The following is a 14,412-nucleotide window of genomic DNA, read 5'->3' on the forward strand; positions in this document are numbered from 1 at the left end:
GGTTTCTTCAGGTATCTGCTTGCATGAAAGGAAGACGCACTCCTGAATGGAAGCCAATATCCGAATGCCAGCACACAACCAGAAAAGAACCCAGCCCTTGGAGTGGCTGCAGTGCTGGGGTCCCTGGTCAATGCAATCCTAATGTAGCTTTGTATCTAAAACATTGGAGCAAGCAAGTTCTTCCAGTTTTAACGCTTTAGAAAAGTCACATGCATTGCTGTCGTCTGTTCCAGGCCTAATGCTGATCTGAAGTAACCAGAACTTGACCATGGGGACGAACGGGAAGTAGGGAGGAGAGAAGAACTCCAGTGGGTCATTGAGACTAGAACTGTGGCATTCTTAACATGTCTGGTGGTAACTGAATGCTCTGGGAACAGAGGCCAGCTTCTTTACCCTAGTTTCTGATTCCTATCCCTCTCCCATGGTCAGATCCTCTATGGTGTGGTAGTGAATGCAGAAAGTCACTTTTGTGGCCCACCACTAATCCACACTCTTTCTGTCCTCCAAGAGGGTCCCACAGGACCTCAAATAGATAGAATTATTGTATTAGAACATTCTGGTATTCCAGGAGTCAGTGTGAGGCTGTGCGAAGAACATACTCTTTGGAATCAGAATTGTGTGAGAATCCTGATTGTTACTCAATGGAACGCACCCCAGAGGAAAGCCTGCTTTCACTGTATCCAGTCGTATCCAAACAGGAGTCACAGGACCTGCATCTTTTGTGTGGAGAAAAATACTCCTGGTCCCAGTCACAGAGCATAACCTAACCTCAGCCAGCTACACCCTAAATGAAGCACCACTACTACACAATGGAGAACCAAGCACAGGGGTCTCGTACAGCTCCATGTGATACAACCCAAATGACAGCTAGAGAATAACAAATATAACTATCCTGTGGGGTGGGGTAGGGGCTGCAGTTTCACCCTGTCTCATTGTGAGGGGCTTTCCTTTGGCACTTCATTCATTCACGATTGCTTGACACTGGCTTGCTTATTGGGGGTATGCCTGGGGACGAAGCTGCAAACAAAACACAACCTTCTCCCCACCCCCCAGTCACCCACCACCACCAGGGCCTGTGCCCTTAGAAGGGCAGTAAACACTAGCTGGAGGAACAGCAGCATCCTTGTGAGACTGTGGGTTCCAGAAGCAAGGGGGCTCTACTCTAGGACAATCACCTCCCCAGAAAGCTGGGGATGGGAAGAGACGAGGACTCATGGAGAAGACACCAGCAATAAAGAAGGAGGCAGGCTTAAAGGGTGTCCTTCCATGGCGACCATTATCCTGAATGTCCCCAAAGTCCCAATGTCAAATAGTCTGTCACCACCACTCCCATAAACACTGGCTGTGTCCCAGACAGCACCACACTTCAGAATCTAAGATAGATGTTCTTGACAGGTCTTGCTCCCAAGGAAGACACAAGATTGTCTAGGAGACCCGAGTCCCAACTGGGGCCTTGGAAAGGACAGAATTCACCACCTCCTCTGCTTCACTGGCCAGAGAAAGGTGGAGGGGTGTGAAGTAAACTGCAGGGGCCCCTGGCCATCCTCCCAACGCACCAGAAAAGCACCACCCTGTCAAAGCATCTGGGGCCAATCATTCGAGAAGCCCAAGAGGAGGGCACAGGCCACAGAGGGTGGGAAGGGCAGGTATTCTATGGGGGCCAGCAGCAAATACCTCTGTGGAGAGGCAGCAACCAGCCAAATGAGTACAGAAGCCAATCTGAGATACTGAATTAATTACCATAAAAAAACAGGCCGTCAACTACCAGTTACCCAGAAGGAATATCTCAACAACCTTCTTTTCACCAAAGGCTCCCTCCACCATCCGTGCTCTCAGAATAAAAGATTCACAACACTTCTCATCATTACAACTACCACCTTTTCAGCCCTACTATGCTGTAGGCCTACACTAGGTACTTTAAATATCTCACCAAATCCTTAAAACCACCCAATTGAGGAAAATTGTTATTCTCCCCATTTTACAGATGAGCTAACTGAGGCTGAGAGGCCACATAACTTAACCAGAGCTCCAAGGCACAGATAAGCATACAGACATGCACAAAAACATTCTATCCACCCCACCAGACTTGAAACTCCATGAGACCCACCCCCAGGCCCTGCCACGGAGCCCGCTTGTGGAGAACTTAGCTCCCAGCTTGGTGCCAGCGTGTACGGGGCACTCCGTGGGCACCTCTCCAGCCACTTACCACTCTCTACCCCCTGCCCGACCCCGCCCCACCTGCAAGAGGGAACGTGCTGTGCCTGGGAGTCTTGTCTTTTCAGTTCTTCACAACTGAGTTCATTCCCAAAGACTGAAATGCCCCAAGCCCTGTGTACCACTGGAGACCAAATGGAATTTCACAGATTCATTTCTTGAAAAGAAAACGATCACCTGCAGGCAGAGAGGAGCCAACTACATTTCTACTTAAGGAAAAAGGTATCGGGCTTTGAAGCATTCCTCTCAGTGGCCGATAATGAAAAAATAGGGTAGGTCCTTTTATTAAAAATTAATATTTTACATAAAAACAAAACAGACACAACATAAACCTCCAGTCTAGAAGCAAGTAAACACCAATTTGCACAGACTTGTTTAGTTGGCTCCAAAATGTGCCTTCCACTGTTTGGAGACCAAAATTAACTTCCAGTAGTAAATTTAGGAATGAAGAAGTTAAGATGGCTATGGACCCTCACCCAAGACCTCGGTACTACTTGGGGCCACAAAAAGGATTTTCTCTGTCTTTTTAGACCCCTGAGGCTGGGTTGCCTGTATTGCAGAGAGGGCCCTGTCAGTCCCAACTGGCATGCATCTGCCGGGCATCTGAAAGCTTTACAGTAAATGGTGACTCATCTACTGCAGCCACCATATGTACTGCTAATGTAATAAGCCGAAGTTTGTTCCATCCACATGAAAGAGAAACACTGGGTGCAGGGCTGTGAGTCTGACTCAAACTGAGACCCCTGTTCACCGCTACTCGTCAGCATCTAGCTGCAATTCAAACTGTAATTACCCAGCTCTTCGGGACTGAAGGCAGGGGGAAGGGGGGTTTCTAAGGAAGGGTCACATCCATAAACACAGAACTCACTTCTTATAAGTCATTTCTTTTGTTATTGTTGTTTATTTGGTTATTACCAAATGTCTACCCTTCTGAATTCTTATAAAGTCATTTCTTATCAAGCTAAGTCTCCCCATGTGGTCACTGATTCAACAAATATTAACGGAGTACCTACTATATCAGACACTACGCTAAGTGCCAGATACACAAGGGTGTGCAAAACAAGCTAGAATGCTGCCCTCATGGAGATTCTAAGTCCAGACTAGCTGCTTTACATACCTTTTCTCATTGAATAGATCCATCTTACAGATGGGAAAACTGAGGCTAGGAGAGGTCAGGGAAGTCACCCAGGGTCGCACATTAATTAAGTGGAGAGCCTGGACTCACACCCACTTCTGTGGCACCCTGAAGCTGAGGCTCTCAGCCACCAAGTTACTGACAGAGAGAGGAGCAAGGTCCAGTCCCTGTTCTGAGGAAGCTGGAGCCTAGTTAGGACAGGGACAATGAAGAAAATATTGGGGTGAAAAAAGAAAGTACTGGGGTGCTCGCAGAGAGGGAGAGGCTCACGAGACAGAGACAGCAAACCTCAGCTGGGGTAGGATTCTGGACATCTTCCCCAAAAGAGGCCATGAAAGTGGTAGGGAAGGCCGGGCGCGGTGGCTCAAGCCTGTAATCCCAGCACTTTGGGAGGCCGAGACGGGCGGATCACGAGGTTGGGAGATCGAGACCATCCTGGCTAACACGGTGAAACCCCGTCTCTACTAAAAAAATACAAAAAACTAGCCGGGCGATGTGGCGGGCGCCTGTAGTCCCAGCTACTTGGGAGGCTGAGGCAGGAGAATGGCGTAAACCCGGGAGGCGGAGCTTGCAGTGAGCTGAGATCTGGCCACTGCACTCCAGCCTGGGCAGCAGAGCGAGACTCCGTCTCAAAAAAAAAAAAAAAAAAAAAGAAAAAAAAAAAGAAAGTGGTAGGGAAACAAGGTCCAGAAAAGCAGGTAAAAATGAGGCTGGTGCTAGGCTGTCTCCCAAAAATTCATGGCCACCCGGAACCTTAGAATGTGATTTTATTTGGAAATAGGGTCTTTGCAGACATAATTAGTTAAGATGAGGTTATACTCATCGTAAGCTCACCTAATCCAATGACTGGTGCCCTTATTTATAAAAAGAGAAAATAGCGATACACGCACGCACACACACTCACTCACGGAGAATGCCACGTGACGATGGAGACAGGGATTGCAGTGATGTTGCCACAAGCCAAGAAACACCCGGAATCGCCAGCAGCCACCAGGAGCCAGAGAGAGGCACGGAGCAGTTTCTCCCTCAGAGCCCCTGGATGGAACCAACCTTGCCAACACCTTGATTTCAAACTTCCAGAACCGCAAGAGCAGACATTTCTGTTGCTTTGAGTCATCCAGTCTGTAGTACTTTGTTTCAGCAGCCCTAGAAAGCTAAGACAAGGCAAGCTCCAGGCAGGCTATGCACACTGTGTGAAGGAGTCTGCACTCCACCCTGCAGGTGTGGGGCAGATTATAAGCAGCAGAATGGGATACATCCCAGGGCGCATTTTGTAACTGGAGCTTATATCCTTCAAATCTATGGCCTCCAGTCTGAGAACAGTTAGTGTCCTCCAGGGCTTCATTGTCCACTGTCCATGCTTTCCCTGCCCACATTCTTCTTGCTGGGCTCATCCGCACTGACAGATTTGAAATTCCATGAGACCTCCCAGGCCCTGCCACAGAGCCAGCTTGCAGAGAACCTAGCTCCCAGCTTAGCGCCAGGCATGTACGGGACACTCCGTGAGTGCCTCTCCAGCCACTCACCACTCTGCCCGACCCCACCCCACCTGCAAGAGGGAACATGTTGTGCTTGGGAGTCTTGAGTACTAGACTCAAGTACCAGAATCTGTTTGCAGATGGTGCCCGACTCCAGCCAGGACATTCTTCTGAGCAGATGCCTCTAAACTGTAGTTCTCATGGGTTTCTCAAGCTCAACATGTCAAAAGGTAATCTCAGCTCAACATCCTTCCCCTTACATCTCTTGGGTTCCCCCTCATCTTTGTCAGTGGTGCCACCAAGCATCCAGTAACATGCTAAAAGCTGGGGGTCAGCGTAGACTCCCCTGCACACCTCCACATCCAGGGAACTACAAAATTCTCTCTCCATTCTAGTCCCCCTTTTTCACTCCATAGCACAATTCCCATCATTTCCTCTCCGGATTCTTGCTGTGGCCACATGATGCATTTTCATTCCTCTAAGACTCTCCCTTTTCTCCCCTACCCCCACCCCAATCCAGTCATCTTGATTGCGAAGCCAATGCTGACTCCAAGAAGCACGGCTTTCAGAAAAGCTACCTCCAGCCCCAGTGCACCCAGCGTAAGGGCCTCTGGTGATTCACAGGCCTTAACCCCGTCAGCAGCCCCACCCAACCTCATTTCCTTATCCTCTCACCCCGGCAGGATACACTCCTCCTACATCTTGATCCTACCCTCTAACTGCTCTGTGTGCTTTGATTCCTGCTTCCTATCAGAGCTAAGCAAGTGCAGAATCTAAGGCCCTAAGGAGCTAATACCTTAGGGCTGCTGCTTTCTCTTACTAGGAAACTCTCGCTTTGGGTTTTCTTTGTATTCATCCAAAGTGGAGAACGTTCTCATTTGCAGGATTAAGAGAATTCCTCTTGCCCAAGGGTGGGACAGGGAGATTGGAGGGTCACTAAAAGTTTTACATATTTAGTCAAAGCTAATATACCCACCCCCCCAGGCTACAGTCAGCAGATAGGTCAGTTTCTCAGGGGGTTGGATAGTGCTCAAAGTTGCAGACCAATGTAACAGCAACCACCACTTAACAGCTGTGCTCCAAAACTTTGGGTATTATTTAATCGTCGTGGTAACCCTACCAAACTAGGTGCTGTTATCACTGCCACTTTATAGACAGAAGAGTGAGGCATTAAGGGGTTAAGTACTCTGACTCAAAGTCTTACAATTGGGAAGGGAAAAGGCAGCAATTAAGAACCATCCCAGCTGTGTTCCAGTGAGGTCACTTACAAGGAAGGGAGGGAATTTGGTTCACACAGCCTTAAGATGTGAGGCCCCAGCACACAGGGTTATACTGATGTGTGCTCAGGGATGGAGACAGAATTTGAATCTCCTCCTATAGGACTCTCTAGGCCTCCATTTCCTTATCTGAAAAACAAGAATGATTAGCCCCACCCACAAGAGTTATTGGGAGGATTTAAATGAGATGATGTATGTTAAATTACAGAGCAAAATGCCTGGCACACAGAAGGTGTGTAATAAAGATAAGCTGCTTCAAATTGAAAATAGACGGGTCCTGCATGGTGGCTCACACCTGTAATTCCAGCACTTTGGGTGGCCGAGGTGGGCAGATCACCTGAGGTCAGGAGTTCAAGACCAGCCTGGGCAACATGATGAAACCCTGTCTCTCAAACAAATACAAAAATTAGCCAGGCGTGGTGGTGCACACCTGTAGTCCCAGCTACTAGGGAGGCTGAGGTGGGAGGACTGCTTGAGCCTGGGAGGCAGAAGTTGCAGTGACCTGAGATCACACCATTGCATTCCAGCCTGGGCGATAGAGCCAGACCTTGTCTTGGAAAAAAAAAAAAAAAATAGGGAAGGGACAGAATAAGATCAAGACAGAGAGAAGCAGGCAGAGGGGGAAGCAGTGCCCTGCCCCTGTGCATGAATCCCTTGTGATCACAAAAATAACAAGAGCAACAGCTAGTGTGTATAGAAGACTTGGAAAGTTCCAAGCAGTTTCCAGATACAACTCAGTTAGTCCTTCCCATATCCCTAGGAGGTAAGTTAGTCATCCTCATTTTACAGAGGGAGAAACTGAGGCTCAGAAAAGTTGGCTGACTTGGTCACAGTTATGGAGGCTGGCAGCTGTAAAGCTGGGACCTGGCCCCAGGTGACTAACTCCAGGTCCCACATCCTATCAACTGCTTCCTGAAAATCAGGCAGGCCCCCTTCCTGGTTCCTGACCTTCCTCTTCCCTCCTCATCTCAGAATCTTCTTGCCCTTCACCCTCTTCTCTTCTGCCCCTCTCCTCACTCCACAGAAGATGAACTCTGGCCAGTGCCCATGACTCCTCTTGTTGAAAGGGCATTGGTACAGAGGAAGGATCACAGGCAGAGCAGGCAGAGGCCTCTGTCCTGGACCCAAGTCAGTCCAGAAAGGAGCTCACACCCAAGTCCCTGCACACTCCAGTTCCCTCAGCTCACAGGTTGCAATCAGGCACCAATGAGGTAACAGACATGGGTATGTCCAATATATCCTAGATGACTGTTCAAATCTACCTAATGCCTTCTGGAACCTTCCTCAACAAATGCCGCCTCTCTCAGGCATCCCCTATACTGCATCTTGCCCAGTCACTAGCCCCTTGCCCTGAGTGGCCCCAATGTCCCTTGTCTTAAAAACAGCATCCCTGGCCTTGCTGCCTTCTCATGACACTTACCTCCCATACACCCTACTCCTCAGCCTCTGCAGGGATTTGTGTAACCACTCCCTCTGGATGTACAAGCTCCCCAAAGGCAGGGACAATAATCCACATCCCCTATGGGATCCTGCATTGTGTCTGTTTTGGCATGCATCCAGGGGAAACCTTGAGAAATAGTAACTGAAAAGCACAAAGAACATTTAAGCATGACATCTTAGGTCATTCTCACAACAAACCAGGGAGACACAGAGGTTACTCCCATTTCAACATGAGGAAACTGGGGCTTGGACTAAGAAACTCAAGGTCATCTTGCTCCCAAGTAAAGGAGCTCAATACTAGAATTCATTAGTTATGCCCCAAAGTGTCCTAAACACACCAGATAAGTGGCTGGCCTCCTTTCCTTTCTGCTTTTTCCACAAACCAGGCTTACAAAAAGTTTCAACTGCACGGTAAATCTAAGTCTGCTCAACAAAATGTTCTCTTTAAGTCTCTGTCTTCTCCTCTTAGGCCACATCTCCAGATCTGAAATGGAAGGGGCACATATTTATTTGCTGGAGGTTGCATTGTCTTTTCACCGTTATTCTCAGTGACTCTGTTGGCTGCCCTCTTTGGGGCTGTGTTTGTCTGCCTGCCCGTCTCTGTTGTCACGCTAGCCCTGGATCTGCCCCCCAACTACAGACATTCTGCAGAGATGGGACAAAACGAGGGAGAGCGGACAAGGGGCTCCAGGACTCTGTAAAACCGGCTCGACAAAGAGAGTGCTTGCTCAGAAGCCAAAAACTCCTGTGATCTAATTTGTGGGTGTCACCATTACCTCCTCTCAGGGTGGAGACTGGGAGCTTGAGAAGAGAGATGTGACTTGTCCAAAACCACATGGCAACGTAGTGACTCAAATCCAGCTCCATGTGGATGACTTCCCAGTGCTGTCTCTCCACCGCAACACATTTCCTCTTTTTACTACCAGAAGCTCCCCCCACCTTTCTTCTTTTAAAAACCAGCATTCCATGACATATTAAGAATTTGACAAAGAAAAAAACCTAATCAAAAGTACATCAAATAAGCCCTACACCTGTCCAGATCCTTATGGACGTGTGTGCACTGATATTTACCAGGTCATCATCAGCACAGGTAAGCAATTCCATATTCTTGTCCCACTTAACCTTGCTCTGTCTATCTCGTATCAAGTGTTTAAGTTCTCCACTGTACTGTTTTCACAGCATTTGCCTAACTATTCCCTAATTACCTGCATTTGGATTATTTCCGGGGTTTGTTTCTGTCTTTTTTTTTTTTTGCCATCTTTGGATAAGTGGCTTTCCTTCCTCTTGGGATTATTTCTGTGGGACTTATTCTTAAAGTAAAAACGCTGGTAAAAAGGTAGGAACAGGACCACGGCTCCTGTGGCCCATTTGTCCGGCATCACAATGCTCTCCATTAAACCAGCTCCACGTGCAGCAACGTTAGTGGTACTCTGTTTTCCTTCTCACAGGCCTCAAGAGTGGGCTTTATACATGTAATCCATTTCTGGCTAACATGACAAGCAAACTGAAGTGTCACCTTAGAGCCGGCTTAACCTACATTTCTTTTGTGTTGAGATAGCTAAACACTTTGGCTGGGTGTGGTCTCTCATGCCTGTAATTCCAGCATCTTGGGAGGCCAACGCAGGAGGATCACTTGTGTCCAGGAGTTCAAGACCAGCCTGGGCAACACATCAAGACCCCTATCTCTGCAAAAGTCAAAAAAGTCAAAAATTATCCAGGCACCATGGTAAGTTCCAGCTACTTGGGAGGCTGAAGCCAGAGGACTGCTTGAGCCCAGGAGGTTGAGGCTGCAGTAAGCCATGATTACACCACTGCACTCCAGCCTGGGTGACAGAGCAAGACCCTGTCTCAAAAATAAATAAATAAATAAATAAATAAATAAATAAATAAATAATAAAAGAAAGTGAAACACCTTTGTATCTCTCAGTTTATGATCCAGGCTTCATACAAAATGATGTGTTCCTATGCCTGGGTTTTTCACCAATATAGTCTAAGTATTTGCTTAAAGATCTTCATCAGTTCTGTGCTTAACTTTGATAACATGTCTTATCCATTGGTTTATTACAACTGTTTCCCTCTTCCATTAACTTCGCTATATGTATATATATATATATTTATTATTATTATTGTTATTATTTTTTGAGAGAGAGTCTCACTCTGTTGCCCAGGCTGGAGTGCAGTGGTGCAAACTCGGCTCACTGCAACCTCTGCTCCCCAGGTTCAAGCGATTTTCCTGCCTCAGCATTCCAAGTAGCTGGGATTTATAGATGCGTGCCACCACACCTGACTAATTTTGTATTTTTAGTAGAGATGGGGTTTTGCAATGTTGGCCAGGCTGATCTCCAACTCCTGATTTCAGGTGATCCACCCACCTTGGCCTCCCAAAGTGCTGGGATTACAGGCATGAGCCACCGCACCCTGACATCTTTTAACATGATTTTATTATTTTTATCTTATAGATTTTATTCCTTTATAGTTGAACACATCTCATTCCATTAATGATCATTTTTATGGAATTTTCAAACACATATGATCTCGAGGATAAAAATACCATCTGCTTCCTCTGAGTTTTAAGAGTTTGTAAAACTTTTTAATACATCTAAAATATATAATATATGATGTGAGATATAAATCTGAGTTCATTTTCTCCACATTGTTATCTAGTTTTTCCCAAGAGCCATTTACTGTAAAATTATTTCTTTCACTATTATTTACCTCTCCAAATTTGTCATATACAAATGTCTTCCAGGCCAGGCGTGGTGGTTCATGCCTATAATCCCAACAATTCGGGAGGCTGAAGGAGGAAGATCACTTGAGCCCAGGAGTTCAAGACCATCCCAGACAACATGACAAAACAAAATGACAAAACCCTGTCTCTACAAAAAAAAAATACAAAAAATTAGCTGGGCATGGTGGTGCACGCCTGTAGTCCCAGCTACTCAAGAGGCTGAGGTGGGAAGATTGCCTGAGCCCAGGAAGTTGAGGCCACAGTGAGCCGTGATCACGCCACTGCACTCCAGCCTGGGTGCAGTGAGACCTAGTCTCAAAATAAATAAATAAATGTCTTCCATTTATTTAGATCTGTTTATTGTACTGATCTTCCATTTTCCTGCTTTATCCTACTATTGTACTATTTTAATAACTACTGCTTGCCTGCCTTGTTTGCTTAGAGAAGTCCTGCTCCTAAAAGATATTCAAAACATCCTTTGATATGCATGTCCACCAATTTTTCCTGACTATTATTATAGTTATCATGTTCCTTCATTATGAAGTATTTCATTGGAATTTTAACTGCCAAAAGGGCATGAAATCTAGGCATAAACTTTGGAATGCTGACCCTTTAATGCTTTAATTTCTGATCAGAAGCAGCCATGTAGGATTTTGTAATTTTCTTTGAATAGAAATTGTGTCATTTGCAAACAGCGATATTTTTATCTCTTCCTTCCCTATACCAATCCCTCTAGTTTCTCTTTGTTCCTATATTGTTATGACAAGCATCTGTTAAACTATGTTAAATAAGAGTAGAGATAAGGGGCATTTTGGTTTAGTTCCTGTTTTTCAGGGCACACTTCTAGTATTTCCCCACTCTGTATCTGCAGCCCCTGTGTAAGGATTGCTACATGGTTATACACAAGCAGGCTCTTTATCCTACATAAGGGTAAATCCCCCAACACACCTATTTGTTACTCTTCTGATGCTTTATAATGCATATGTAATTATTTCCAGTATTTTTCTACATCCACTGAGACCAAATTCATTCATCCATCAAATATTTGTTGACTGATTATATGTTAGGCACTGTGCTAAATAATAGGTATTCTGATTTTTATGATTTCTTTCTATTAATATTGGTCTCTCTGTGTTGAATCAGACTTACATTCCTGAGATGAGCCTTGCTTGGTAATTTTTCAAGACTCATTTTTTGAGACAGGGTCTCACTCTGTCACCCAAGCTGGAGTGCTGTGGCATGATCAGGGCTCACAGAGTCTCAGCCTCCAGGGCTCAAGCAATCCTCCCACCATGCAATCCCTCCCAAGTAGCTGGGATCACAGGTATGCACCACTGTGCCCGGCTAATTTTTTTTTTTTAACTTTCTGTAGAGATGGGGTCTCACTATGTTGCCCAGGCTAGTCTAGAACTCCTGGGCTCAAGCAATCCTCCCCTGTCAGGTTCCCAAAATGTTGGGATTATGGGTGTGAGCCACTGCACCCGATCTCAAGACTCCTTTTTTTAAAGAGCCCATTCAGTGATCATAAAATTCATCTGGAAAAATTAATAAAGAATACTGAGATATCAACCTCCAAAACCCAAATCAAACATCACCTCCTGTGTGAAGCCTTCCCAAACCTCACTTTTATTTTTTTACCCTTGCCTTTCTGAAGTAGAGTTAGAGGCTCCACAGTCCCCCCTCCCTCCATCACCACATTCATTTATCACAGGGACTGTAATGCAATCAATCAATGGCCACGTGTCTGATTCCCCTCAAGACTCAGTGCCCTGAGGACAGAGACATGGTATATCACCAGGGCTAACTACTATGGCTACTGGATGGTAGATGTGCAATAGACATTTCCTAGTTAGGTCATTCACCTATTTATTTATTCCACTGATGACTTCTGCAGCTGTGTGTTTACATGAAATTGATCTGTAATTTCCTTCTTGGGATGAGCAGGGCATGGACAAGTCCACTCAGTTCCAAGCACACACAGAGAAGCTGTGGTCCAGTGGGCAGGCTTCCTGTCTGGAGAGATGCTGGCAATCTCCAGCTGGCTGGGCTCACAGGGGCTGTGGGGAAGGGAACAGCCTAGAATAAAATTATGAATAGTCCCAACAAGTGGGCAAAGCTCTATGATGGGGGAGGTCAGGATGGGCAACCCTCTGCAACTCAGGCATCAGGACATCTATTGAAGGTTACTAAGGCTCCATCCATCTGGCTGGACTGGGCAAGACTCCAACCCCTAGGACTAGTGATGCTGGCTACTACTTATCAATAAACACTGTGTTAACACTAGTTATCAAAAACCAGTTCTATGACCACCCTGTCAGGTATATATCTATGAGACTCCTGTCTTATACATAAAGAAACTGAGGCCCAGGAGGGTTAAACAATTTACCCAAAGTTACACAGCCAGTAAGGACATGAGCTGGAATTCAAACCCATGTCTCCCCACCACACCTGGTTATCACTAACAAATGGACAGGACAAGGTCTCGGTCCCAATTCGGGACCCGGATATCAGGCACATTAGCAGAACAGGAACTAACACAGAAGCCTCTTAGAAGAACTGAGACTCAGAGAAGGAAACGGGACACAGTAACGAGGCAGGAGGCCCTGCGGTGTCAAAGCCAGAATAGTGTCTGAGCCCAGAATCCTAACCAGAAGGGATCTGAGTCTCCATTTCCTCAGACCAGACATGACTATAAGAGCTGAGGGCAGGACTTGGCTGAAGGAAGTAACCCATGGAGCTGCCCTTACCAAAGATGAGGCAGGCAAGGTCTGGATGGGTGTACACCACTCAGCCCAACAGACCCCACAGAGAACCAACGTGTAGTCACACAGGCTTCCCACTACGACATCAGCTGCACTCAGAATGGGAGGGAGGCTGTGGAACATGGAGAATCTGACTTTGAATAAATGTCTGAAAATATTGGCCTTTGGTTTCCTTATCTGTAAATAAACAGGGCTGGACCAGATGACTTCTGCAGACACTATGGATTCTGTTTCTCATTTGGGGATTCTTTGTCTTAACAACACTATTTATTTGAATTTTTAAAAAATCTTTTTTTTCTTTTTTGAGACAGAGTTTTGCTCTTGTTGCCCAGGCTGGAGTGCAACGGTGCGATCTCGGCTCACCACAACCTCCACCTCCCAGGTTCAAACGATTCTCCTGCTTCAGCCTCCCAAGTAGCTGGGATTACAGGCACGTACCACCACGACTAGCTAATTTTGGTATTTTTAGTAGAGACAGCGTTTCTCCATGTTAGTCAGGCTGGTCTCGAACTCCCAACCTCAGGTGATCTGCCCACTTCAGCCTCCCAAAGTGCTGGGATTACAGGCATGAGCCACCGCACCCCGCCTAAAAAAAATCTTTTAAAATATTTTCTGGTGCTCTACATGTTCAGAGAAATTTCTTTAGTAGTGAACTATAGAAATGATTCCTGAAAGTACAGTCTTAATAGCACCATTTAAATCAGGGGTCCTATGTATGGTCATAGCTAGCTAGGCTTTAGGAGGCTTGCAGCTCACACAGGCAAAATAAAAACTGGGAGTTTGGTGTGCATGAATACAGAAGTGGGGAATGTTTCTGAAGGGAAAGTCCATGGCTTCCATCATATTCCCAAAGACGTCTGTCAGCCACCAAAAATGTTAAGAATAACTAACTGATCCAAATGGACCTACAAAGTCAGCTCAGTGATGGGGCATGATGGCTCATGTCTGTAATCCCAGCACTTTGGGAAGCTGAGGCAGGAGGATCACTTGAGGCCAGGAGTTCAAGATCAGCCTAGGAAACATGGTGAGATGCCTGTATCTCCAAAAAAAAAAAAAAAAAACAACTAATTACAAAAAAGTAGCCGGACATGACAGCCATGTGTCTGTCGTCCCAGCTACTAGGGAGGCTGAGGTGGGAGGATCACTTGAACCCAGAAGTTTGAAGCTGTGAGGAGTCTGAGTCAGTGAACTATGGCTGTGCCACTGTACTCCAATCTGGGCGACAGGGTGGGGCCCTGTGTCAAAAATAAAAAAAATGAAAAAACAACTCAGCTAAATCAGTGGAGGCTAGGACAGCAATGTTTAGCCATAGCAGTCAGCTCAACTGACCAAATGTGCCCAAAGAAATTGTGTAGCCACAAACCCTCTTCTACCCTCT

At 46.1% G+C, this 14,412-nt stretch overlaps 1 protein-coding gene and 2 pseudogenes across 10 annotated transcripts in view; all 3 read right to left on the bottom strand.

The window, feature by feature from the left end:
- Positions 1-14,412, bottom strand: part of TRERF1 (transcriptional regulating factor 1) — a 227,846-nt gene that overhangs the window by 173,388 nt on the left and 40,046 nt on the right. The window lies entirely within an intron of this gene.
- Positions 9,699-14,412, bottom strand: part of LOC126953374 (uncharacterized) — a 44,397-nt pseudogene continuing 39,683 nt past the window's right edge.
- LOC126954138 (uncharacterized) lies at positions 13,639-13,718 on the bottom strand (annotated as a pseudogene).

This window comes from Macaca thibetana, chromosome 4 (assembly GCF_024542745.1).
Source record: "Macaca thibetana thibetana isolate TM-01 chromosome 4, ASM2454274v1, whole genome shotgun sequence".
Lineage (NCBI taxonomy): Eukaryota > Metazoa > Chordata > Mammalia > Primates > Cercopithecidae > Macaca > Macaca thibetana.